Genomic DNA, 26,335 nt, shown 5'->3' with positions numbered 1-26,335 from the left:
CAAACACACACGCTTCCCACAACCATAGAGGAACCAGGGGAAGACGGTGAGGAGCAGGACGAGGCTGTGGGCTGGCCTGGTGGGGCTCAAGTTGACCTGCCAGTTTTTGTGATCGGTATGTGTGGATGCGCAGCACGTTCAGGGCTGGACAGCTTATGCTTTGTGACTGCTGGAACAAACACAACCCCAGCAAAACAAGCCTCCAAGAAGGATCTCCCTTCAATAAACATAAACCCGCTGCATAAGAAGTTGCCTGTGTCCTTTCGCATCAGTGGCACAAGATTATAAACAAGTAGGCTAGATACAAGGAAGCTCTTCCCTGTGAGGGTGCTGAGGCGCTGGCACAGGGTGCCCAGAGAAGCTGCGGCTGCCCCATCCCTGGCAGTGTTCGAGGCCAGGTTGGACACAGGGGCTTGGAGCAAGCTGCTCTAGTGGAAGGTGTCCCTGCCCGTGGCAGGGGCTGGAGCTGGATGAGCTTTAAGGTCCCTTCCAACGCAAACCATTCCATGATTTAAGCAGCTGCATCTCCCCTAGCTGAGCAAACCGGCCAGGGGACGGGCCCGCAGGTGAGGAATCCGAACCCGCCCAGGCAGCACCGGACCGGGACTCCGGCCTTCCCCCGGCCCGCCCTCACCCTCCTCCCCACCGGGGCACGGCTGAAGCGCACCCGAACCTTCCCCACGACCGGGCTCCGCTCGGTACCACCCGCCGCTTCTCACCCCCACCCGGCCCCGGGGCTCCCCGCTCCGCGCATGCGGGCAATGGCGGGGGCGGGCCCCACGGCTCGGCTCAGGTTGCGAGCCCGCAGCCCCCGGCCCTGCCTCCTGCCCGCCTCCCCGGGCGGAGAGCGCCTGGCCCGGCCGCCTCCTTCGCCCTCCCCGTCCCCTTCCCTCTCCGCCCCGCTGCCAGGGGCGAAGCCGCCCGCCGGGCCCCCGCGGTGAGTGTGCCCCGCCGGAGTTAAGCGAAGAGGGGTTAGAGGGGGAAGTTTGGGAGGCCCATGGAGGATGGGTGGGCTGTCCCCGAAGGTTGGGGGGTCCCCTTCCCGCGCCCTCGCACGCTTCCCCCGCCCTTCCTCCTGCTCCTCTTCCTCGTTTCTTTCTCCTTTTCTCCGCGCAACTTCGCGTGGAGCCGCTCCGGGCCCCTCTTTGCTTTTCCCCCTTTCTCTTTATCGTTATTATTTGGTGTTAATTTATGCCGTGCGTTTCCTTTCGCGGATGCTCCCCGCCGCTATTGTCTGCGGGCCGGCGGTGCGCGGCGGGCCGGGGCCGGGCGGGGTCCCCCCAGGGGAACGTCCCTATTCCCGGGGGAGCGGGCTCGGAGCGTGCCCGGAGTGTGTGCCCGGGTACCCCCAGTACCCCAAAACCCGGCCCCAGCGTCCCCCTCCGCTTCCTCGCTGTTGGGGTTACTGATACCCGCACCCCCAAAATCCCTCCAGCGGCGCTGATGCAACTTTTATCGAAGTTTATTGCAGTTAATCTGGCGTTTCTATCAGTCTCCAGAGCGACAGCCTGGGGTTGGCTTTTCTCACCGTTGGGGCTAAGTGGGGCTTTGAGGTTACTCGGGGGGTCATTGCCATGGGGCCCGTTTTGTGCGTTCACTCTGTTGTTTGAAAATATAATGCTTTTCTTTACGAGTGGAGACACTCTTCTTTTGAAGAGAATGCAGGAGTTCCTGGAGGAGGATTGCTAAAGGGTGGTTGTTTCTTAACCTGTAAATTGTCAGGAGTTTATTAATGCACTTTCTGTGTTTGTTATCCCTGCAAGTCATATAAGGGAGTTGGGATTCGTAGAGATCCATTTTGTTGACCTCTGTAATGGGTCCTGCTCCAGTGTCCTTCATGGGGCTCCACATTAACTGGAGCTCAGGAGTGGAAAAAAAGTGTTTTTTAGCAGTTGTTTTCTATTGTTGTTGAAGAACGTGCTGTACTGATTCTGTTGCAGATGACCAGATAGGGACTCGATAAAGGGATTAGAAATGCTGTACTTCTGCAGGGCAGTTGGTCGCTCTAATCTTGGTCAGCCCTAAAACTTTAGGTACTCATGGAGATATGAGATGCAGTAGAAAATATGTAAAGCATGTAGCGTCAGAGCTGAGTTTAGACAGTTGGTCTGAGATCCATGAGTGTCTTGTGTGCTGGGAGTTTGGCTAATGTAATCTAATCAGTTTTAAAGGGCCAAGCTACATTATTTCTGTTCTTGGTGACTCTGCGCCTTAAAATCAGCCCCTTGCCGGGTGTGTTTTTCATGTTCTGCATGCCCTTGCCAAGCTATTGTGGAATTGCAAAGGTGAACCAAGTTCCACATAGTTCCTTAAAGGTAAGGCACTAATGATTCATTTATTACTGTGTTAGAGGAGGTGTATTTTTATACATGGATACCTCAGTAGTGGGAGTAGGTTGACATTAACCTCATAACATCCATGCTTGTGGATAGAAGCTTTCTGCCTGTACTAGAGGAGTGTTTACTCAGGAGGTGTTTGCTGTGGTTTGGGCCACCCTGGTCCAGGTTGTTACCTTCTGTGGTGACAATATCTTGCTTGGACACTTGGGGTTGGTTTTTTACAAGCCTGGTAGCAGAGTAAGGGTGAATTAGGCAAGGTGAGGATCATCTGGGCATGTGTTGTCCCTTGGCATGAGTTCAAGCATATACCTGTCTTCTGTGTTCGTGGGTTGAGCCTAATATGTCCCCTGTCTGTCCTTCCAGCACTGGCCAGTGCTGGGCAGACAGGCTGGCCTGGGGCTGTTGCTAGAAGGGCATGGATATGGGGTTCTGCAAGGCTGACAGGTTTTGTAGGTAGCCTGAATGACGAGTCTCCCGCAGGTAGTGTGGATGTGCCGTGTTCTGTGGCAGCTTTCCAGCCTGCATCTCCTGCCTGGCTCCAGTGGCCGACATAGCCTGAGAGGTGAGGATACAACATGTTGGAAGGAACAGAGTCCAGCCAGGGACTGCAGCCAGAAAGGCAGGAGCTCGAGGTTCCTGATTTACAGCCTCACAGCATCAAAGGAGGAAAACGCAGTTAAGAAGTCAAAGCTTCTCATGGAAACAGAGCTCTGCCAGGTACTGTCCGATGATGGATGTTTTTAAACACAGTCCATAGGGAAGCTTGGAGACTTAGGCTAATGCAGAACTTGCTACTAATCTCTCAGCAGGATATACTCCTGAGTAAACTGTGTTCTGGTCTAGGGTATGCTCCTGTGTAAAGAGGAGGATTAAGTACTGCTAAAGGAATCTGGTTATTCCATCCAAAGCATGAATTAAGGCAGTGGTCAATAAATTATACTAGAGAAAAAAAAAAAACACTAGTAGGTTTATTGGTGCTACGCACATGCTCCTGTGTTACAAAGGCAGTGGGTGCTTCCATATAATTTTCTGCTGGCATAGTAAGTTTTAATAGATAACTATGTAAAAAAATAATTAGTAGAAGTTGTCATTTCTTTTCCACGCTGTTTCCAGGACACCAGTGTCTTTGTTTTCTCTACCTGGTGTTTGGTGGTGATCCTTGAAGTCCTTGAAGCAGCTTGGAAACTTTTCTACTTACCTGTACCTGGTTATCTCTGTAATCTGCTTGAGTGCTCTTAAATGTTATTTCTATAGGGGTTCCCCACACAGGTGATAAATAGCCTGAAGTAAACTAAACCACATAGCTGATTAGTATGGAGGACCTGTTCAGTTTTGGTTTCTTCTTCTACCGGTGGAAGGCAGGAATAAGATGTTAGATTTGAGCAAAAGGCTGGATAGTTCAGGTGGCCATAAAGGCATGATATACCCTCATGAATAATCGTGGCCTGTGTTTTACCAGCCTTCTGGACAGGGAGTTGGCAGCTTGTGTGGTTTCCACTTGGAGGTTAATGTAAGCAGCATCCTATTTACAGGTGCATGGGGTGGGAAGCATCTCACAGCCTGCAGCTTGTGATTATGGGTGCTGCTTGGTGCCAAGTGCTCATGTGTTTCTTGCTTGCATTGATCACCTGTAGGATAGATAAAGGTAATAAGTGACTTTCTGAAGCAACTGATAGCTTTGGGTGTAGATAGAGCTCTGCTTTGCTGCTGTGGGTTTTGCTGTGGGGGATATAATCCAGTTGGGAGCTTGGTTCAGGGCTGGCACTTGCCACCTGAAGAGTCACTTCAGGAAGCGCTGCACTTTTTCTAAATCAAAACTTGTTTGGGTGTTGGGTACAATGGGATTTTTATGAACAGCTTAGTCATGCTTCACTTTTCTCCATTAAAACAGCTGTCAACAATCTTGCTGTAGGGAGGGAATCGGGCCACTCCTTGTACTTACTGAGTAGTTAAACACTTCAGCCGTGGTGTTGCAGCCTGGCATTGCACTTAGTTACTTTTAGGAAAAAAAAAGCTGTAGATGTGGCATAATTTGTCATTTTATTTCTTTATTTATAAAACCTGCCTTTCTCCCTTGCAAATGACCTTTCTTTATGGAGATCTAGAAGGCAAAGCACATCACTGTGAGTTAGCTGGTTAGTTACTTTGGTTAGTGATAAGCAAATATGATGGAAGTGCTCCAGGGAAAGCAGCTACAGCAGGGAATGGGAACTTGGTGCTGCTGTCAAGCTATACAGATCTTTTTCAAAAAGATATATCTCTGGGTTTTATGGCCCTTTGTCACGGGAACAGGGTGGCTCCTCTGTTGATGTCTACATGACAAATACACTGTGACGCCACAAATCCCATAAACAGTTTAATGTCCTTCCAGAGACCGCTAGTGGAAGCATGCAATAGGTAAAACTTTTTTCAGTGTTATCCTAAACTCGAACTGTAATTTCGTCTTCTCTTTTTGTGCATTGGTGTAGGTGTAAGCAGCCTCTTGCAGTTCACCAGCTGGGCCATTCTGGGGTTTGTGGGTCTGTTTGGTGAACCAGGCTGGGAGATGGATTCTAGTTAAGAATTTATGGTTTTTCTTCCTGTACAATTCATACCTTTGGTCAGTTCAGCAAAAGAGTTCATTCTTCACGTGGATCAGTTCCCTGACTTGTGTCCCCTCATGGTGTGATGAGCAGCTGCTGTGGCAAAGGCTCCAGTGCTTCTACCAGGAGAAATGCTCCTGGAGCTACACCCTTTTCTGATTGCAAAGAAGGCATTTGACTGTGGTGCCTGTCCCTGTTTTATAGCATGTGAAGGTGGCAGGCGAGATAGATTTCTTTCTAAGATAAGCCAGTGAGTTAGAAGTCAAAATATTTCCTTTTTAAGTTCTCTAAGACTGCAATTACCTCTATCTAGAGTAAAGAAATTCTCTGCAAAATTCTGCCTTGCCATTATTATAATCTCATTTATAACCATTTTAGGTATGCTTCTAAGTTCTTGAGGAACAGGAAGAAAGTGTAATCACAAATATTTTTAAGGAGTCAACAGTCCTTAAAAGTATGCAGTGTGCTATCTTGCAAAAAGTAAGCTTTAATTCAGTTGCAGCTGAAATGGCTCACATGTTGTGACATGGCCAGGCAGTCTAGCGAGACTCTTTTGTATATATTACAAAATAAAACACCTAAAAATCAGATGCTGAAGAGTTTATTGGGTGGTTTTTGTGATGGGTGAATAAAAGCTAAATTCTTTCCTGGCATAGCTGTGTAGTTCTCACAACCCAAGTTCACTGGGAACTTCTCAGATATTGCATGTGGGATTGGAGTAAGTGTAAGGAAAAAACAACCCTCAAACTGTTGTCAGCACCTCCTACAGCATTTGTGTTGAGGGCTTCAAATACACAGTATATTCCAAACATGTTTTGTGTATGAGGCTGGGTTTGGTGCACCTGGGCAGCCTCTACAGTTCATCAGAGGACCTTGATTTTGGCCTTGGCTGTAGCATCCACAGTGGTGCTTCTTCATAGGTTAGGTTGTAATTCTGTCGCAGGGGTTCATTTGGTAGAGTTAATCCTCCTTGACCTCTTGTATTTTCTTGAATCTCTTTCCCCTTCTCAAGAACCAGGAATTAGCTTTTAATATTGCTTCAAAATGACCCAATCTCTTAATTCACTTGTTTTTGGTGATTCCAAAAATCATTGCTTTTCCCATCTGGCTGCTTTTGTCTTTCCAAAACCATTGATAATTTCTTAATCAGTAGATGTGGCAACTGAACTGTCACAGTTTTGTTTTATGTTTGATCCTTGCACAAGGCCACTTTTTGATTTCCTTGGCAATTGTGGGATATTGTATTGACTAATGGGTCATATTGGTGAGTTGGATCCCACGTAGTTGCTCTTCTGAGACACTGTTTTAAAAGTGTGAGTGGAGGTATGTGCAACTGATCCATAGCATCTCGATTTCAACCACTTGTTTAATTTCCTAATAGACTATGCAAGATGTTTAGCATTTGCCAGAATAGCTTCTGACACCAACACACTGTTGGTGTATTATTTTGCCTTCATTCAGGTTAGTCTGCCTTCCAGAGAAGTCATTGCATTTAGTCTTCTTGCTGAGCTGTTTTTAAGTTGATGTTGCATTTGCAGAATACCTGGTGAGAGATCCCCTAACTGTTGTTCGATGTCAGATGTTACGCACAGTGTGACAGCACTGCTGAGATTAGCTTGATCCAGTGTAAAAGGAAGGATTTAAGGATTTTCTTCTGTAGCAGCTACTTCAGGTTTTATTCCTGAGGGGGAGGGAAAATAACTAATGGATTACTCAAATTGTGAGGCTGAATTTTGGTGAGACTCATCCTCCATGAGCATGATGTAAGGTGGTCATTTGAAAGCAGAAGGGTGTATGTAATTTGGTGATGATCTCCACAACTTTGTGTCGAGAGAATCTACCCGATGTGTCATGTTTGAATCCCCTGTGCTTTTTATCACCCATGACTAATGCAGATTGGAGCAGTAAGTTATGCTAAAATCTGTGACGTACTTGGTAGCTTCATCTAAATTGTATCTGAGGTTTCTGGCAAAGTTACTTGGGAAAGTAAATCTCTTTCCCAATGTGTCTCTGCCCCAGTGGTGTAGCTGTTCTGCAAGTCTGAATGCTGCAGTTACTAAAACCATTACAAACAAGGATTTTGGCACGGAGCAGCTGTTCTAAACAGGGCTGTCTTCAGACTCAAACTACTGACTCACCCTTTCTTTTCCATGGATTAGCACACCTGGCATGTGTCATGCATGGATGCTGGCTGACTCATCATGTTCTTGCAGGTATCCCTATTCTCAGCATAGGGAAGATTGGAGGTGTGTGTGTGAATTGCACAGCAACCTGCAGGAGATAACAACCTCCTAATGGAAGCTAATGCTGAGGATGTGTTGGTCCAAAGACTCTTCCTGCTGTGTCCCTATTGCAGGGCTGCAGGAGAGATGCTGCTTTCTCTGCTCCTGCCATGTTTTAGGGTAGCACAGAGCTGCTGCTTGTGTGAAATCCTTTCCTCAAGTGCATCCAGATGAAGAACTGTTGTGGGTCAGGCCATAGTCCATCCAGCCTCATTTCCTGCCCCATAGTGTTTGTTGTGGGCCTCTAGTGCAAGAACAAGCCAAGGGGATCACACTGGTGTCTGTGAGCATAGTGGGCTTCAATACCAGGATGTATGGCACATCTGTCTTCCTGGCACATGTGCCTCTCAACACCCAGCCCAATCTTTTAACCTGCTGTCAACAGAAAGAGAGGGGAAAATAGGGGATGCTGAGGCACAAGATTGCTGGAGTGAATGTCTTGCTTGTTTTATACACTGGTTTCCCTCCTGAGTTTCCTCTGGGATGCTGAAGCCTTTGGTCCCACAATAGCTGTGGGACAATGAACGCTCAGATGGAGGAAGCAGGTGTTAAAGAAAGGGGGGGGAAATGGTTTGTATTTTGGGGGGAAGGGGAGACAGGATGGCCAGATTTGACCCTTATACAAAGTAATTTCTTTTGGAACATGCACTAGTGCATATCACGCTTCCTAATTGTCGAATTCACAAGTAAAATGGCAGTAAAACTGGGATGTGCCCTTTATTTTTGAGTTAGTATCACTTAGTGAGTCAGCTGAGAAGAGAGGCTTACGTGATGTACCTTTGATGCTACGTGATGAATTTTGCTGTGGTTTTGTTCCCTGGTACTGTAAATCTTTCACTGCAGCAACAAGGCTGTGGTACAGGCAGCACTGGACATCTTAAAGTCTGCACTTTGTACTTTGGGAGTGCTGGTTCTAATTGTTTTAATCTAGGTCACATGTAAACTCATTTGTCTCCAGTTTTGTTTTAAAACAGTTTCTGTAGTTTGGTCTGAAGGTCTTTGAGTTGGTGCAGAGGATGATTGTGGAGATAAAACAGGCTGGTTCATGTGCTACAGGAGATGTGTCTGCATCTGTAGCTGAAAGACTTCCCATCTGGGGAGGAATGACAGCACTTTGTTTCAGTGGGGTTTCCAGCCTGTGCAGCAGCTTATCTTGAACATGGGAGTCAGTTTTTCCATCACTGAGTGGTTTGCAGCCGCTCCACCCATTTTTATGATGAGTGATCACAGTCTAAGAGGCAGTGGAACACAAGAGGTGGTGAGCAAACCTTTTGTTGCATTAAATGTTTATAGTTTCTCTTCTAGCAGCTGCGAAGAAGGTAGGTTATAAAGAAGAAACCCCTTTAGAAAGAGTAGAAATAAAGACTAAATCCCTTTTATATGAGTTGTTGTAAAAGGAAGGTTTGGGTAGTGAATGTTCATTTCACAAGGTTCAGGTGAGTCTTTACACTTCTATGCAATGCAAGCGAAATGTTGCTGCACATGTTTCTGTTAACTGCAGGTTTTTCTATATGAAGTAGTGTGGCTGCCAACAGGAAAAGGAATAGACGTTGTCTGTTGTGGAAGGATGCTGAGGGTTGTGTTGGGACCTGCTGTGTGGCTGCATTTGTGTTGGTGGCTCTGTGGAGTCCTGCTGACTTGGGCATGGGAGTTTGAATCCACTGTGCAAATGGAGGCTTGGGAGCTCCAAAAATTTGGAGCTACTTTTCCACTTTGGAAATGAATTAATTTTGGCTGATTCTGTTGGTAATGTAGCCTGAAGAGGGCTGGAGGCTGAGGTTTGAGCACTTATCTAGGTTAACAGTGCGCTTAATCTAGGTTAAAAGCATGTTCTTGTCTGGGTCTTTCTTGTCCATTTTGCTGCAGGGAGCGGGGTGGTAGGAGCTGATTTCTTGGTAGCTCTTTCACAGTTAAAGCAGGGCCTTGGTCCCAGTTTTCATGAGCAGTGTATTAAGCTAGAAAAAGAGCTAGCTTGTTGCTTCAAGAGCTTACAAGCTAAAACTGTGGTTAATAAATATGCTTGCTTGGATGTTAAGAGGATTAATTGTTTGTGAAGTGCATTGGAAGTGGAAGAATTATAGTAGTACTTAAGTGGTAGCAGGTTGCGTGTCACGCATCTTGTGCATTTGTTTCTCCCTCTTTGCAGTTGGATTACAAGCAGCATTCATTGGTCTATATGAAATTGATGTGTCACCCCCATCTTTTCCTGTATTTTGGGAATTTTACAATTTACTTACGTACCTTTAAGTGTGCCTTTAAGGTGGTAAAATGTTGTCTCATCAGGTGTCATACCTGGAGAAGAGGTGCCAAGCTAAATGTTATGTGCTTCCTTGTGCAGCTGGAACTGGCTCTATTTAAACTATGGGGCTTAGACCTCCCTGTTTTTTTCCTTTGTCAGATTAGCTAGGATTTTGGCAGGACTTTGTGCTGCTTTTTCTTAGCCAATCGACTTGCCTGTGAGTGTTCAGGAACTTGCTTGCTTTATAATCTCAAAGTTCAGAAGTCATCAGGCTATTTGAGAGTAATAAGCAATCCTAGCCTATGCTTACTGCAAGCATTTAGAAGGAAAACACTTCACTAAGCAGAAAGCAGGTTTTGAAATGGAAATCAAAACTACTTGAGGAGGCTGGAGGACTTGTGGCAACGAAAGTGGTTGAAAATGTGTAAATCTTCCTGAAATGGCAAAATGTGAGTGGGCTTTTTTTACCCATTCTTTATTGGATTGTTTGTGTGACCCTGCTGGTATGTCAGTTGGTTGGTACTAGGAGATGGGAGATAAATGGCTGTCATACACTTACTGTGTTATTATTGCATTATATAAAAAGATTGAGCATTTGAAATGGCTGAAAAGGATAAAAGTACCAAGTGAGAGTAAACTTACAAGGGTTATTAGTGCTTTGCTTAGAATATTCATTTTGTTCCTCTCTCTCAGAACTAATTTGTCATATCTTTCACTAAAAACCTAGTCTCATCTGTGCTTCTGATATTAATTAAAAAGAATTATGCCATTTGCATAAATACCTGGGTGTATTTATGCTGTGGACTTGTGATATTTAAGGGCCAAGAGAAAATTAGGCCATTTCAGAGGAAGCAATCTTGTTAGGTTTGGTCTTTGGGAATGATAAATCGCTTGGTGTTTGCATTGGGAGACCTATGTAGGGATATTTTTGACTTTGGATAAGGCTGGATCTGAGCCACTGGATAACTTGAGGATGAAGAAGGAGACTTGGTTTAGCGTTTGATGGAGGTCAGAATGAGGAGTGGGAAGGTGTTGCAGTGTGGCTGTGTTAATGTGGTTGTGATGCTCAGTAGAGCAGTGTCTTCAGCTCCTGCACAAGAGATGTAAAGCTCTGTCTAGCTGGGATGAAGTCAGTTCTGGTCAGTTGGCAAACAGAAAATGAAGTTCCTGTGATGGAGAGGATAGAGAGAGCTGTTGGGATGTTGCTAGACAAGAGCCTAGCAGCAGTGGGGAATTTGGGAATACGCCCGGGCTGGGGAATGCACTGACGAGCTCTGTGAACGTGCCTTCCAGCCAGGGAGAGTTGTGGGGTGGCAATGGCATGGACCACCCTGTATGTTGGGAACTCATTGTCACCTCTGCTGCTTGCTCAGCTTCAGCATTAGCAAGCCATGCCTCATGGCTTTTGGATGTGTCCTGGGCACACTGTGAGGGTGCAGGATTAATCCTGTTTGTGGACTTCGAGGAGAAGGTTTAATTCAGGATGCTGAGGCCCCAGTACCAGGTCCTGGCTGTAGTTGCCTTGGTCAGTGTCCTTGCCTGCGAGGGAGCACAGGCAGGGTCAGAACAGACTTTGAGTTTTGGTCACCTTTTTAAAACTATGTGTCCTCAATGCCTGTTATTAAGAAAATAAACCTTGTCTGATATGTCCAACCCAAAAGAGTGATTGTATATCAAGCAGCCAGGAAATCGAGTAAGTCCTGATCTATTCTTAATTTCTTGTGTTTCCTGTGGTTTTATTGTTTGTATTACCAGCCCTAATGTTTACATACTTTTGAATGAGCTTTTCTTTTTTTGGAAGATACTGCTTTGTTCGTATGCCTTGCAGAACAGGTTCTTCCATTTTTTTTCTCCCTAATAACCAAACAACTTACATTCTCAAAGGAGTAGGAGAGGTGTAAAAAGGGAAGATTGTAGGAAACACCAAAGGGAGATACCTAAGAATAGAATTCTTGCTGATGATATGCTAAGACTCATTCTAAACCTGTATCTACCCTTCCAAATGTCCTTGGGCTCTCTGAGAGCTTTGTAAACTTCTTCCATATCAAATTGCATGCTTGTGGGTTTTTTATCTGAACAGCAGATGCATTTACAGTCAGTGTTTTAAATGCAAAGGTGCTTCTGTGAAAATGCTTGTAAGGACAAAGTCATCCTTCGCACTAAAACCCCAAAGAGTTAGTAGGGCAAGTCAGTGGACTCGGCAGGGTTAATGTTTAAAAGCAGTGCTGGTGAATGTTGTCCAGCTATTAACATTCCAGCTATCTGGAAACTGATGTAGTCTTTATTTTCCTGTGAAGTAAGGAAGATCTCATGGTTATGTTCCCTGCCTTTCCTCTTGGTGTGGGAGAGTGATAGAGAATGTTCTTCTGGAGGCTTGTCCCTTGGTACATCAGCTTGCCGCCTTTTCCATGGGTAGTTAGTTTATGTTCCTTTAGGAACGAATGTGAAATTGCTAACGTAATAATGCCTCCAAAGAAGTTGTGATCAGCCTTTATCTGCAGGTGTTACTGTTCTGTACTGGATTTCCATCTACTCTTCAAATACGTATTCCTTTCAAGAAGTAAGGCAGAACTTGAGGACTTTATTTCTTTCAAGTCTGTTCTCTCTGCCATGAAATAAACCCTATTTGCACATTGATGAATAGTGGCTAGGAAGCCTGTCTGGTTCTGCAATGGGATCCATAAATAGCGTTAGTGTCTGGTTTACTTTGGGAAGGAAGGTGTCCTGTTGTGGCGGAGGGGAGCCTTGCACTCCCTCACAGTGAAGTTGCCTTGTCTGGTCAATGTTCACCAGCACCATGCTTCAAAAGAAACATGAGCCAGACCGTGTAGCTTAAATATTTGAAGTACAGAGCCCCTTTAAAAGTTCAAACACACACTGATTTTAATAGAAATGGGTAATACTTATTTTTCTCTATACCTCTGTTGTGGGCTCAGGAAGGACTTTGTGGATCATAGAGCTGGTGTGAAAAATGCTTTTCCCATTACCCTTCCAGTCTCTTGCTGCAGAGAGCACCTCAGGACAGGCAGAGTGCATCGTCGTATGTGGTCTATGTATAACGCTCTAGTGTATTTGGGTAGATGGGACAGTGCTTGGAGTAGCTGTTCTGGTTGCCAGACTGGATCTGGCAGCTAATTCCCAAACCTGTTGAGTCTCAGGATTGAGGTTTGGATGAATGCCTCCAAAATTCACCCTCCCAACCATCTCTAAGGGTATTTTCTGAGCCAGGAGTGCCAAGCTTGGTCTTTGACATTTGATTTGTGGTACAGTTGCTAAGGGAGAAACTGTCCTCTGTACTAGGTTAAAAACTAGTTCATTCTGGAAAGTGGAAGGAGAAACTTCCAAGTGGTTTATGGACCATGCAGTTAGCATCACTGATGTCCCAGAAGCAAGTATACATGCACTCTTCTTGCAAAATGGCAATGGCAGATAAGCAGCACGAGGCTGTTCTGAGAGCCAGCGAGGTTGGGATGCTGGCCTGTTTGGATGGCAGCAGGCAAAATGAACCTAAGGAAATATTTCAGAACTTGAATTGAAAAAAGATTGTGTTTTTTGCCCCCTGCGTGAAGGCAGTGGTGAAACACTCCCCCCACTGTGCCGTGTTTTCCTTCTTTAAGCTGCTTGTGGTACGGTTCTTACTGAATGTTGTGAAATGTAAATAACGCCAAGGTAGTGAACTCGGCGTTCCCGGCTCCTTGGCAGTGTTTGTGAATGGAAACATCTGTCTGAGTCCCCTCTGGTTTTCTTTTCCCTCGCGCAGCTGCCCACTTTAAGCGTGGCTCAGAGCGGGGCCGTACGTGCTGCCAGGTCCTGGAAAGCCTCTCCTTAACTTTTGCATGCGTACACTGCACAAAATGGAGGAGGGTCTAAAATGTGCAATTAACTTCTTTTGCTTTTGTGAGGATTTTAGTGCAAGTCAGTCTTGTGCTTGGCTGCAAGGCCCAGTGCAGGGTAGACCTGATCTTGTGCTCTTGACAAGAGTCTGGATCTTCTCCTGGTCTATGCATCTCGCTTGGATTTCCCTCTTAAATCACAGCCCCTTGCTTTGCAAATAGCTATTCCCTGCGTCTCCTATTCCGATTATACAGATTGGCTCTGGCAGGGTGTAAGATTCACTTTGGAAGCTCTGTTGGTTTGCAGGCTTGGGGAAGAGTTGAGCTGCTTTTACATGAAACCACCTTAAAGAGGAGTTGGAGTGAAGGGAATGACACAAAACTTCAGCAGCAAGTGCAGAGAGTAGGGTGGGAAACCACCCTGGTAATTCACTTGGTGTTTTTCCTTGAGCTTGAGTGGGAGACCCCTGTAGCTTTTTACTAAGTGGGCATTAAAAAAGAAAAGGAAAACCCAAATAAAAAAAAAGCCAAACCAAACCCCCCAAAGCTAAGAAACCATGCAGAAAATGTAGGAAGTGTGTAACCAGTGTTTTGTGATTATGAAAGATAGTAACCTGGGCTTCAGAGCTTTAGGTCAGTGACTGGGGTGGGTGTTGTGTACCTGCACCACTGACAACTTGTAAACTTCAGACAATGCTTTAGGATCATTTTCATTTAAACTACAGAAGTTGTCGTGTTTTGTCATGTCAGTTTTAGAAATTGAAACGTTGTCTTTACAAAGGGGTTTCCTTTTACTTTTCAACTCACAATTTTAATCATAAATTGGGTAAAATGGGGAGAGGGAACAGAATGCCCTTGTTTATAAAGGTAGAAATGTCAGCTGTTTTCCTTTTCCCCTCTTTTCCCATCCCGTGTGTGCATGGTGAAAGAAATACCCGCTTTTTAAACAGATCATAAACCTTTCTAGCACATGGTGTTGGCTTAAAGTGAGGCTTCATGGCCAGGTTTGACGGGGTAAGGGTATATTAGGTGAAATAGTACAACAGGCTGTGATGCGTTTCTGAAAATGCTTTTGCATGTTTTTAAAGTTTTAAGCAGTATTTCTTTTGCTGTCAGTATGTGAAAAATGATTTCTCTAAGGGAAACCTGAACTGTGCTAGCCAGGGAATAGTTCTGCGTGCAGTATATCCAGTTCTGATAGAAAGGGGGTTGTTCTTAACGTAAATCACATACCAGGAGTTAACTAAGATTAAAATTACAGTGAAGACAGGCTAATAAGGGTTTTACTCTGCTTAGGAATTTGACTTAAAGGCTGCATTGGAGCCTGAAGTTGAATTTGAGCTGCCAATTCAGTTGAAATGTAAAATGCCCCCTGTCCTGCCTGGAGTCAGCTAATGCAGGATTCTAACTGAATTATTCTTTTTTTATTCTCCTTTTCATTGGACAGATTTATAAAGAATTATTCTGATGATTTTATTTTCCCCTCTGAGTCATTCCAAAAGCTAATACAAAGCATCACTGCATAATAGAGTGGGGGATGTCTGTGCTTCTGCTATCTCTCTAGTGTCTCTTCAGGATTTCCAGCCCTGCAAATAATTGTTCAAGGCAAAGGTACATTAATGTTATTTGATGTACAGGAAGTTTATAAATAGCTGTTGTATTTTGCCATAATTACATTTGCAGTGATGCAGGTGTTTAGTCTTGCCCATAGTCAGGAAAACCAATGCTTCAAATAGATAGATCCGTAAGAACATACGGATGAAGAGGCGGGGTGTAGGTTTGAAGGGAAGTGCAGCAGCTAAGTTGAGTTTACGGGTTGAAAAAGGGGATTTCAGGACATGTGTTGCTGATGGCACTGCTGCCGTGGCTTGGCTTTGTAACAGCTTTGGTGTATGCTTCTCACCCCTGAACCTGTCATCAGCTCATGTGATGCAAAACCCCTTCTCTTGGTAGTGTTGTCAGTGGGGGAGCTACGTGTTCACCCTTGAGCAGCTGGTTAGGTGACACCCCGCGTCTCCTCCAGACAGCGAGAGTGTTAAAACACTTCATTAATACTTGAGTGCTCTCAATGAGATGTCTGAAGGAAATGAAATACTGTCATTAAAGTAATGCTGTCAGAAATGCCTGAAACCGGCTATGATGGGACACTGGCTCATCCTGCCCTTGCGCTGGGAGCATGGCTGGGTGCAGTGGGAGGGTGTCCTGTTTTTTGCTCAACTTTATGACCTTGTATCACCAGCCCATGAGTATATTTGGGAACAGACTGATGCAGGAGAGAGGATGATATGCAAACAGGAATGTTTGTGGGTGATGCTCATAGCTGAAACGAGCTTGGACTAGTTATTTTGAGAGAGGAAATCTTGGCTCATGTTCATTGAACTCAGTGACCAAGAGCAGCCTGTAATGTGGGAGAAAGGGATGGAGAGAAAGGAAGGAGGCAGTGAGAGGTACCAAAGACATGGAGCACCACTCGTGTTCTCTCTTCTAAGTCCTCTGTTTTTCTTCCCTCCAGAGATGGCATTTTCCAAGTGGGCTCTGAGGTTTGGAAGAGAATTGATGTGTGTGCAGGGATCTAGTATGCAGAAAATTCACGTGCTGTACGCAAACTCAGCATGAAAGTTTATAACAGAAAGGTGTGTGGTGATGTCTTCAGTTGAGTTTGGCTCTGAAGCGTCAGGGATGTAGCAAAATGCCTGGTACCAGCCCATGTGGTCTGGTACAAAAAATACAGAACATTGTCCCAATCTTGTTTAATATTGTTCTTGAGTTCCTCTCTCAACTTTTGATATTCTTGAAGAATTAGCTGCTTTTTAAAGCAGTACTTGATGTATTTAGATGGAAATGGTGCTGCCTCTCTAGAAAGGAGTCATAGGATCACAGAATGATTTGGGTTAGAAGGGATCTTAAAGCTCATCCAGTTCTAACCCCCTGCCCCAGGCAGGGACACCTTCTACTAGAGGAGGTTGCTCCAAGCCCTGTCCAAGCTGGCCTTGGACACTGCCAGGGAGGTCAGCTTCTGTGGGCAACTTGTTCCAGTGCCTCAGCATCCTCATAGGGAAGAATTTCTTCCTGATCTCCAAGTATTCCAAGTGTCCAGTTAATCCAGCAGAATTGTGAACCAGCGCATGGTACCGTGCCAGTGTGTGTTTACAGCTGTAATTGTGAATGACTTGCTCTGTGAGACAGAGCTTCAATACTGCCTTTTTGTTATAAATACAGCATCTTCTGTGCTATTGTTTAAAGACTCTTATGAGAAGTCTGATTTAATAGGGGAGCTGAGTGAATAATTCAGAAACTTTTGACCAAGCACTGTTTAAATTTTTAAATGAGCTCACCATAACCTTTTTATGCACCCCTCCTGCATGTGTCATACAAATATTAGAGTAATTGAGTTTTACTAGTGCAAATGTTTCTGTGAAACAAAGTTTTAGAGCTTGATATATGACTGTTTATGGAAAAGGGAATGTTAAAATCTCACACACCAGTGTCTATGCCAGAAACTTGTGCTTGCTTACTTAGGATGGCGGGGGGGGACGGGACCCTCGGCTTCGTTTGAGCAGTCCTAACAAACTAAGCTCATTTGGCAGATGGACTCGTATGCGGTTTAAAAGCTGCACACACATTTGAAAGCGTTTCAGCTGTATCTCTTTTCCAGGCTATTCTACAAACAGTAGCAGTACTTTAAAATATTTGCCTTTTTCAGATAAGTGCTGTTTCTGACTCTTTTTCCTCTTCTCCCCCCTTTACGTGAGATGAAGCAGCACATTCAAAATGCATCTGCTTAACATCACTGGTTAGCTTAACACAGGGATACTGACCAGTGAAAAGTCATCTTCCTTTGGCTTGAAGTCCAGTTCAGCCTCACAGATGGGTAATTTGTGTGGATTTAATGTGGCTACTCACATGTATTAATACTTCCAGACTTGCTGGTGAAAGCCCATTAATGGTTACTTCTTAGTACTGATGGTCTTTGCAGGGCTTTTATTTGCCTTTTAACCAGGCTGTCTAGAGAAGCTGCATTCATTCGTCCGCTTCTGAAGAGAAACGGAAGACTTAAAAATCCAAAGCCAGCTCAAGGGGCAGGGTTGCAAATTAGGTAAGCAGCTGGTGATGCGGTATTCCCAGTGGAGATTTGTTGCTTAATTGGTTACAAGAATTATTAGAGGCTGCTTATTTTGTTTGCACACAACCTCCTCCTGTGCATGCTCTGGCAGCTCTCTAACCTTTCTGGCATCACCAAGCGTGTACTGCAGCTGCTGTTGGAGGATGAGATGGAAAACCCATACTCTTTCATTGTGTCATGACTTTGCGAAGTCCGAGTTGCATCTGTGGGGTTTGCTCTCTGTTCAGAACAAGCAGGCTGTGTCTTGGCATCCCATTACAACATAGCATCCCTGGCAGCTCAAGGCCAGGTCGGGCAGAGTCTTTTGGGTGACGTGGTTTAGTGTGTGGTGTCCCTACCCATGGCAGGGGAGTCAGAACTGGATGATCATAAGGTCCTTTCCAACACTGTTCTGTGATTCCCTCTGAAGGAAGCACCCTTTGCACTTCAATAAACTTGTCCTTATTCATAGTGCTAAGCTGGAAATCAACATGTATAATTGCTTTTGTGCATTGTAGATTTATGACAGCACGTTGGCTCTTCAGATGTTGTGTTGCAAAGCCTCTGTCAAAATAGGTGAGCAGTATTACCCTTATTTACAGTGTGGGCAGTCTGAGACTTGTCAGCTTCAGAAATACCCACTAAATATGAGTGTTTGAGTAAGCTGCTGTAGTTTACGATTGCAGTTGGTGATTGTGACAGGCAGGATCTCCACTGAAGCACAAAAAGTGGACAGAGTGCCAGCTGGGCTTTGCCTCAAGTGATGTGTCTGAAGAGATGCGAGCTGGTGGCAGAATAGAAAGTGACTGTTGTCTCCTGGTTCTCTAATTCTATGCTTCATCACTAAGAAGAAATCACGCAAACACTGAACAGACCGTACAGCTTGTGCTGAAGATTTGTATAGTCAATAATAGCAAAGGAGTAACTGGGTCAAAATAAGCTCTGGATTTTGTTGCAGCTGTTTGCTTTTTGGTTGTGTACTTTGATGGTAGTCTGCAAAGCAAGAGAAAAACCTGTCAGCCTTTGGCAGCCTTGTACTTATTTACTTAAGTATTTTTAATACTTCACCATCCACCTGGCAACCTGTGTACCATCTCTGCTGGGTCTTTATGCCATTCTAGGCTTGGCTGTTCCCTCTTTCCCTATCTGATTCAAACTGGTATCTGTCCAGGAATGCGTCTTTGAAGTCTTCCTGTCCCATTTAGCGTTGTCAGAGGGGTAGACAATTAACAACTTTGTGTATTTGGACTGGATGGAGTCATGATGAAGTGTAGTTGAATGGTTTGCTGCCTTTTAATGCTGAATGCTGCTTTCTGCTGTGGGTGTTTCAATTCTTGTGTATTTTACTAGTTTGTTTGGAGACTAGGCTGTGAAAGGGGAAGCAAGAGGCAGTGTTTACCCTTGAAGCCATCGTAGTTAGCCCTAATTTTTGGTAAAGCTTTGCTGCTTTGGCTCAGCCTTTTTGACTTGAGAAGTGCGTAGTCGTTCATATTTCCATCTAGTTACATTGTAAAACTATTTTAACTATACAGGATTGTTTGAACGTTAATGGGGCAATGTTTTTCAGTCTCAATAGAGTTTCCAGGCAGCTTTTCATTTGCCAAGCCCTATACTGGGCTCTCTGTGGTGGGGTTTTGCTTGGTTAGCTCTAAGAATCTGCAAAGCAACTGTTCAAAATTGCTGACACATGTTAAGTAATGTGGAAATCGCCATCCTGCTCTATTGATGTCTGAGTGCTCATGTTGGCAACAAGAACAGGATCTGACCCTGAAAATGGTGTGAATTGTCTTGATCTGGAGGGCATTTCTAGGCGGTGTCTTCCATCTGACTCTGGCTAGTTTATCCTTTTGGTCTTGGGTGTTGTTCTAAAGTAAGTAATTAATTTGCTTAGTCTCTTAAATATCCCATCCCATGCTGCCTCATTCATGTATTTTTGAGTTATCCAACCCTGTGTATGTATTCGATGTCAATTTAGGAGTAAAATCTCAATCCTGTAGTTGATTATCAGGAGAGGTAATGCCCAGTTCTAACAATAATGCTGTTGGTATAATTCTTATTAATAAGAAATCCATCATCTTTCACCTCCTTCCTTCAACCGTCCACTTTTCAGCTTTGGAGCAGCTGTAATCAGCCTATATGACTTCCCTTCCTTCTCTCATGAATAAATCCAGCTACCTTATCTTCTCTATTGGAAAGTCTTCCCTGGTTTTAACAGCCTCTCTCGAGGAGCATATAAAAGAGGCTTTCACTGCCTAACAGGAAGCAAAATGAATAGAGGAACTTTTGATAATGGCCTGTCTGTCTGAGAGGAGGATCAGCCCGACTAAATTGTACCAGATTAGTGAATGATAGTGCTTCAGCCAGGGCCAGAATTGTAAGTTTTTAATCTTGGAACAAGCAATGACTTCTTCCTCTTAAACAGTGGTCAACTCCCTCTTTGATTTGGAGGCTTGCAGTCATCCATATTCATTCAGATAGTTTGGGTGAGTTTTTTTCCCCAGTCTGCATTCATGCGTGTTATCAAGCCCTGAGTGCTTACATTCGGTAGCAGTGATTTTTTTGGTAAGATCTGTTGTGGCCACATGCTTCTTCTGCCAGTAACTTGCACTGAGCTTTGGGTGTTTTTATGCCTTGACCGAAGTCTTGTATGTCCCAGCTTTCCTAATTTCAATCCATGTTGTGCTGCCTTGTAGTCTTTTGCAATTAGCCCTCGGGTGAGCTGGATATTGTTTTCATAAGCAACACTTTTGTTTCCTGCCACCTTCAGCCTCACTGGGTGGGTGATGACTCCTCTCTTCCCACCCCACAGCTTGGTCCGGACTTACTGATAATCCTGCTAGATGGGAGGGACAAATGACTGAAAACCTAAATGGGGCAGCTTAGCTAATTGCCTTAGGCCTGGCTTGTCTGCTGGAAAAGGCTGGTTTTATTGCAGTCCGATGTGATTGACATTGGAGGGATTGCACTGGCATAATACTGGCAACAGCAGCGGAAAATCTGCCCTATTGTTTCTGATATGTTTGCTGCCTGAGGAGCACCTTTTTGTTACAAATAACTGTCTGAAATGCAACTGATGGAGCGAATGTACTTCTTTTTCCTTTAAATCACTGACTCTTCATCTTCCCAGGAAAAGAGAGTATTATCCTACTTTCTAAAATTTGCCTTTCTCTGTGTTTTTTCAGGCCTTTTTTCTTGGATTTTAGTACTGGAAAACTCTCTAATGACAACTTTGCTTAGGTAAGTGAAGCAAGGTATTTTTGGTGGGTTTTTTTTAGAATCACTTCCCCTATTTTAACTTCTTCTGCGTGTTGTGTTGTAACTGAGCTGCCAGCTGTACTGCGTGTGCTGTGGTTCAAGCTAGAAAGACATAGTAAACAAAAGTAGGGGTAATGCCTGTAGTGGGACATAAGGACCTCATTTATTAATTTAATCAAATGACGTGGATGTGGTGCATGGTAATGAAATACAACTTTCATCTGCATATAACTGAATAATCTCACCAATTTATAACATTATTTTGAGAGATGATTTGCATTTTGATTCTGTTTATTTTCTGGAGATTAAACCCGTTGATACCACTTCGTGTTAGTTTGTTAGGAAAATAAAGCCTTAATACTTCCAGGTCTATGCATACAGTTGCTTTTCCTCCGCCCCCTTATCTTCCTTCTTTCCCTTAACAATTCTAGGCAGGAGTTTCTGACACAGAGGGCAAATAATAAGAAGCTTGAGAGTTAAAACTCTCAAATCTATAAATATTTTTTTTTAGCATAAAAGATGGGAGAACTTGAACAAACTTAACATCCCCTTCCATCTTCTGAACCCCGTCTATACCCCCAAAATGCTAAATTTAAGCTGATCAGTGATAAACAGGATTTGAGTGTTGATGGCAAGCACATGTGCTTGCCTACATCTAAATACCTTTGAAAACCCAGTTCCTGCGCTGCCTATGTAGCAAAGGGGCGTGCTTGTGAGCCCAAGTTCTGCCCAGTGGTGGACGGAAGACTGAACTGTGCTGCTGTGTTTTCCTTTCTCTGTGATGGAAAGATTTGATTGACCCTCTGATGCAAGGCAACAAGTTCATGGCCAGATATGCAGCTAAGTTGATTTATTATTTGAAGTTGCTTGTAATCCTGGATGAGGCCGAACAGCAACTGCAGTATTCACATGGGAATATAGTATCCTAGCATCTATGCTGACAAAGATGAAAGTGCTGCTGTTCTTTGTAAACTGTCTCTGAAAGCATTTTCTTTTCTCTCTTTGTGTTTTCTGCTGCTGGGTCTGTAGTGGTACCCACCCTCTCTCCCTTTTGATCTCCTTCCAGTGGATGGTCAGCGTGGAAGCTTCTGGCCTCCGTCCCTTGAGATGATGGACTTCTGCAAAATAAAACTGGTCCAGTCTTAAATGAGAAGTTGTTTCCAGTCTGTTTCTCCCTGGTATTTGTCCCTCTTCAGGGAGGACTTCAGGATAGTGAGTGAACAGGTCTTTAGCTGTAAAACCTCATTTTGGCAAAATGGATAACTCCAGAGAGGCTCTTGGATTCCCTTTAATTATCCTTTCAGGTAGCTGATCTAAGCTTATCTGTATCTGCCATTCCTTTGCCAAGGTACTGAACTCAAGTATCTTGTGTAGTGTGGCTTTTGGCTTTTCCAGAAACAGACATGAACTGGCTGGTGGCCTCCAAGCTGTGGGTGCTGCACCTAAGGTGAACTTCCTAGTCCTGTTAGATAGTCTGGTGGCTTGCTGAACTGTGATCAGGAGTGGACTGTAGTACAGAGCTGAAGCAGGATGTACAGCCATCCTATGGTACATGTCCAAATGTTGCTCCTGAGGCATGCTTGCTTGTTCCAGGTCACAGTGTACTTGCGGTTCCTTTATGTAGCTTAAGGAGTGACTAATTAGCAGCCTGAGGCTGTATTTATTGATGCTGCTGCCTGTCCAGAGAGCAGAGAGGACTCTGCAAACCAAAGAAGTGTTTAGGCAGCAGTTTTAAATCCTTTTTAACTTTGTCTATTAGACACATCTGTGAATATATGCAGAGCTAGCTAATAAATAATCCAGGGAATGGTGGTTAAGAGGAAAGGGCATAATTAATTCTGCCATGTTCTCTGCTTTAAAGTTGGATCCAGAGCAGTAGTGCGTTATGCTGGAAAGGTAAACACTGCCACTATTCAACAATGAACTGTGTATGAGCCTAACTCTGGTTTCCTCCTTTTGATGTAATAATTTTCGTGGTTTAAGTAGCTTAGGTGGTCTTTGTTTGGTACAGTAGAAGCCTGATGAACCCCTGCCCTTTCGGAAGGGTCATTAACGCCTTTATTAGAGCCGAGTTTTGTACTGACGCTGCTTTGCTGACGCAGAACGTGTGCTGTTCGAGAAGGCTCTCACTGTGTTTGCTGTGTTTAGGGATGCTTGGCTGCAATTCCTGTGATATAGTTTGGAGGGGAGGGTATTTCTGTTGCATCAGGTGATCCCTTTTCAACTCCCCACGTTGCAGTGTTGACCCGGGTCAGACGTATGTGCCACATAAAAATAATGCCTTTTTGTGGAGATGCTGTTAAAAAGCCAGTATGACTTTCTGTTAACTTGCATGTGTTTCTTTTTTCTCCTGTACCTGGGTGCAGAGAAAAGGTCTGGCTGGCAAATGCAACTTTACATGGTCCTTCAAACTTCACGTTTTTCCCATTTTTATTTTTTTAGTGGGGAGAGGGAAGCAGGGGGAGTCCTTGATTTGCATCTTACAACATTTAAAGCTGGTGTGGGAATACCTTTGCTGGAAGGTATGGGTGTCATGGTAAAAAGTTACCTAAAGCAAGGTAGTTAACTTCTTGGCTTCTGATGAATACTGATAACGGAAACAAATGCTAAAGAGATTGCAGTTTGAAGCTCCCCCCTTATTACTCATAACACAGCCTCACCCTCTTCCTTCACGCTTCTCATCTTAGCAAATTTCTGGATGTGTAGTTAAACAGACACATTAAAACCAGCAGAGACTTTGTATACCTATTCCTGTCTTGACCTCGCTCCAGACAGCGAGCCTGAATATCAGAAGATCACTTGAGTTTGCATAAATGAAGATGTGTGTATACTGGTTGTTGTTGTGCAAGCCCTCAGTGCCTCTTCCTGTGGAGTTTTCTTACAAGTTCTGCAGCTCTGGCTCTTCCAGCTGAAGTCTTGGGCAAAGCACACGCATGGAGACACCCATGGAATAGCTGATACATCTCAGCAGCCGCCTCCTGAAATAAGTGGTGGAAGGATGCCTGTTTCTCTTAGTAATATTGTCTTTGGAAGACGAGCATCTCCTCAGCATGTCCTTGGCTCTCTGTCTCCCTAGCAAACTATAGCACTGAATACTCTTTCACTGCTCCCAGTTCAGTGAAAGTCCTTGGTTAAGAGTGACATGGTGACTTCTGTTCTTCTTGAGGGTCTGCTGCTTCTTGTTGCAGAAAGCTTGCAAAATTCCCAGGAATTTGAAGAGGAAATCCTTCCTTGGCATGGATTCAAAAGAAGGTGCATGTTGTCAACTAGCACAAGCTCTTCCTTCAAAGTATAAAATAGTATTTATATTTGGGGGGAGGGACCCAATAGAAAAATATTAGCCCTTGGTGGGTGGCAGGAAGAACAGTGATTGGAGGGGCTACTGTTGTGTGGTTAATGTGCTGTTTATTTTGCAGCCAGTCATCTTTCCATTTTGCTGAGGCAGATGGAGGGATTCCCAGTTCCATAAGCATAACCCTGGGAGAGATTAGGTGGGTTTAGGTTTTTGCCACTTGGATGATGAGGTTAGCCTGAGACAGTGATGCATCCCTGTGTATGGAAATGGTCTTGGCCCAGATCTTATCTAGTGATGTAAAGCTTGAGAAAGGACCAAGAGGTCAACTTTAGCTTCTTAAGGAATGCAGTATATGTTCATTCTGTGGCATGTGTGGATTGCTGCCTTTTTTTATTCCAAAAAGGGTAAAAATGTAGTTACAAGCTCATGTGGTTTTTTAAATGCTCTAATTAGTGTTACAGTTAGCTCTAAAGTAGAGCCTACTTTACACCTACATAAATATTTATATTGCTGATATATATTTATTTATTGCTAAAGCACTAATGATAAAGAATCCTAGTGTAGTTATTTCCGAAGTTAAAAGCAAAGAACATTTTCCCCAGTCTCTGCCGCATAGCACCCTTCCTCCACTTTACCTGTCTCCTTACTACGAAGCTAAGCAATGTCCTCAATCTGCAGACACAAGGACTTATTTTTGCATCAGTAGTAGTCTTAAGTAATTACTCTGAAGCTCTATTACTTGCTACAGAAGTGAGCTCTTCTGCTCGTGTCAGTTAAAGGTCTGACATTTTTGATGGGGTCTAGCAAACTGAAGCTCTGAAACAAGCTAAAATGAACAGAAGCTTGTTTCCTTTTTGCTCATGTGGGCACTTATTCACTTCCCCATCTGCTTTGACTTTGAAGATTGCTGAGGTTCTTCCTCTGTCTGACCCACTTGGCATAAGCTAGAGATTATCTTTCTTCAACAGCCAAGTTTATAGGGCTTCAGCTTATTCATAAATAATCCGTGGAGTTTTGAGTGCTGCCTTTCTCCTTCTTTCCCCTTCAAGATTGTCTTGCAGTCATTTGTGTGCAAATTGAGGAAATGTTTTTTCAGTCCTTAGATACAGGGGAGATTTGGTGCAATAACTAGGTAAGAGGGCATGTAAAATGTGCTGAGGAGGTTTCAATCAGTGTCTGTGATTTTAAGTGTCTTGTGCAATTTCTATTTGCAGTCCTAGCACAAAAGAACATCAACCACAGAGGAGAGCTTTGCTCTGCTAGCTCTTCTACAAGCACAGTCCCAGAGTTCAAAACCACTGTAAGACAAACCATGAGGCCTGGATACACAGAAACATCTTTATAGGAACATTAGTGGGCATGTGACAGACTCCAGTTTTGATGGAGTTGGAGGTTCTGCAGTGCAGTTTATCCTGTCTTGAAAATTCAGGCCTTGTGATGTGCATGTGGTCTTTCTGGCCTCTTGGTAGCAAGAGATCTTTGTGGAAAGATAAGCTGTAATTTTGTCCTGCTTTGAACATGTGTGACTCTAAGTATTTCCTATTAGATGTACTAGGAGTATAAACAAACTGCTTTGTTTAGTGTAGGCTCTTTATCCCAATAGAATTGGAGACATCTTACAAAGCAGTGACTATAAATGTAAAACTAATATTTGTCATTATTTAAATAAACATAAATCAGATACAAATAAGACAGAAGTTCCCAGCTGAGTGACCTAAAAGACAGCCCTACTTGAATGTAGGTTGTGTACTTTTTGTCCATTTTCCCCGTAAAATTTAAGGCATTGCACATCAAACTAACTCCTTTTTAAATCTGTGTCAATGATAGAATGGATTTACATTGCAGTGGACAAAGGTTTTAGTTTTCAAGTTTTAGTTTTTCAAAGGAGGCATATAGGATGAGTAGATGTTAAGGATGGCAGGTATTTTGTAGGTCTTCTGATGCAGCATCTTTGCCCACCCTAGTTAGCTTGATGGAGGACTCCAAATCAAAGCCTTTACACTGGGAAGTACTGGGTAGCATGTTGTAAAATGTCTTGTAGAGTGTTGGAGTAGATGAGTAATTCTGAAAACATAAGGCTGGAGAGAGGTTTCCGTGCCAGGCTGTGAAATTTCACTGCTGTGTTAATGAGAAAGGAAGAAGCACCTTAGGCTTTTATGACGTTTTCCAACTCTGTTGAAGCTTTCTTGCATTAGATGCAACAACAAAACAATCAAGCACTTGTCTGAGTGCCAGCAGCCTTCTACTTCCAAACTAATTCTGTTTTTATGAGTTGGTGTTAACTTCTTGAACAATAAAGTTTAGAAATTGGAAAAGGCAGATGAACATGGGGAGGGATGGGGAAGAGAATAGCGTTCTTGGTGGTGAAGTGACTTTTGGCTCTCTGATTTGGTTTACCAAGTGGCAGT

At 44.0% G+C, this 26,335-nt stretch overlaps 1 protein-coding gene across 17 annotated transcripts in view; it reads left to right on the top strand.

The window, feature by feature from the left end:
- Positions 1 to 724: 724 nt before the first annotated feature.
- AKAP13 (A-kinase anchoring protein 13) overlaps positions 725 to 26,335 on the top strand; it is a 216,828-nt gene continuing 191,217 nt past the window's right edge. For 14 of the 17 annotated variants that reach the window (XM_062630917.1, XM_062630996.1, XM_062631036.1 and 11 more), the window contains exons 1-2: positions 725 to 937; positions 20,560 to 20,614. The gene's annotated coding sequence lies outside the window, so the exon portion shown is untranslated. Of the gene's footprint in view, positions 938 to 2,819; positions 3,057 to 4,631; positions 4,737 to 20,559; positions 20,615 to 26,335 lie in introns of all 17 variants that reach the window. The other 3 variants (XM_062630927.1, XM_062630889.1, XM_062630882.1) reach the window with 2 other exon arrangements.

This window comes from Pezoporus occidentalis, unplaced genomic scaffold (assembly GCF_034315485.1).
Source record: "Pezoporus occidentalis ecotype Australia unplaced genomic scaffold, CSIRO_AGI_Poc_V1 ctg11, whole genome shotgun sequence".
Taxonomy (NCBI): domain Eukaryota; kingdom Metazoa; phylum Chordata; class Aves; order Psittaciformes; family Psittacidae; genus Pezoporus; species Pezoporus occidentalis.
The sequence above is the reverse complement of the archived record's forward strand: the minus strand, read 5'-3'. Positions and strand labels throughout refer to the sequence as shown.